Source organism: Trypanosoma equiperdum (assembly GCF_001457755.1).
Source record: "Trypanosoma equiperdum strain OVI genome assembly, contig: ctg_240, whole genome shotgun sequence".
NCBI classification, from domain to species: domain Eukaryota; phylum Euglenozoa; class Kinetoplastea; order Trypanosomatida; family Trypanosomatidae; genus Trypanosoma; species Trypanosoma equiperdum.
The window spans coordinates 1-1263 of record NW_027124133.1 but is presented as its reverse complement, the minus strand read 5'-3'; the positions used below and the strand labels follow the sequence as shown (position 1 = coordinate 1263).

The window sequence follows — 1263 nt, the reverse complement described above, 5'->3', positions numbered from 1 at the left end:
TGGTCGTGGGTTCGAGCCCCACGGGGGGTGCTCTTTTTTTTTTGACTTCCCTTTCTGCCGTCCTCATACCGAAAAACGGTGTCAAAACCGTCTGCCCCGTCCTTCTCTTAGGTGAAAAACATCCGTGACAGGATTCGAACCTGCAACCCTCTGATCCGTAGTCAGATGCTCTTCCATTGAGCCACACGGACGTGATCGCTACTCGGGTTGACGAGTGAGGTTGAATACATAAGAAACTGTTTATTACCGATATTAGACTATCGCGATAACTCTGGACGCCGGATGTTAAGACCGTACTCTGAACAGAATCGTTTTATGAGTACAACCTCTTAAATGAGAAATAACCAACAACCAAATCCTGATGATGAAGGTTGCTGGCTCCGCCCGGAGAGCTGTTCGATGAACGGCAGGAGCCGGTTCCAGAAGGATCCTTTTTTTGTTCCACCTTGGCTCGCTGCAACGGGAACTGCCTGGCTCGCTTCTTTTGAGGCCCTGTGCCTCACGGGTCTCAACGACGTAAAATAAGCCTCCCGGATGCGGCATTCACACCTCCTGCGTATGGAGAGATTGCGTTTGGGTGTGAGACTGGGTGGGAAACCAACGGCCAACATCCTTTTCGGGGCAGTGTGAGGGCGATCTCTATGCGCCTAGGGTGGCAGTGTTCAGACCACGCTCTTTGATGAGACCCAGTAGACGACGATCACCTTATCCGGGCTGTCGAATCCTTTCCGCCGACCCTTCAACCGTGGGATGGATAGGAAACTTTCCGACCAGCGGGGTGGCCGTGCTTAAGATGGACGGTGCCGTGTTGGAGAGCGTCGCGCTCAGACGGTAGGCCCCACAAGGATTTCTGTTAGGTCTTACTTTGTTCACCAAAATGATGGAACGGTTCGGCCGACCAACGCACGGAAGACTGGGGTGCCCAGCATTGTTCCTTCGTGGTGGCAAACATGGCAGTAATGTGATCGAATATCAATCGCCGACAACCGGGGTGTCATATTCGGGAAGAATTTGTCGGCTTCGTCCAGTGTTCAATAAATTGTTCCATGGGAGTGTCTGCTGAGATTGCGAGGTCCACACTGTTTGGGTCAGCGACAAAAACGGCTGGCCACCGCGGGCCCGCCGAAGCTAATAGAAAAATGAAGATACCGACACAACCAGGCCCCACCCTGCAATATATCAAGGGCGCCACCAAGCATCTCCAAGGGGAATTCGAAATGGCTTAAACGAAATTTTTTTTTTTAGAATTTTCTTCGTGCCTTC

The 1263-nt window shown here is 51.8% G+C and overlaps 1 non-coding gene across 1 annotated transcript; it reads right to left on the bottom strand.

The window, feature by feature from the left end:
- Positions 1–118: 118 nt before the first annotated feature.
- TEOVI_000079400 lies at positions 119–192 on the bottom strand. The gene has a single exon. It is a non-coding gene; the product is annotated as a tRNA-Arg (tRNA).
- Positions 193–1263: the final 1071 nt, after the last annotated feature.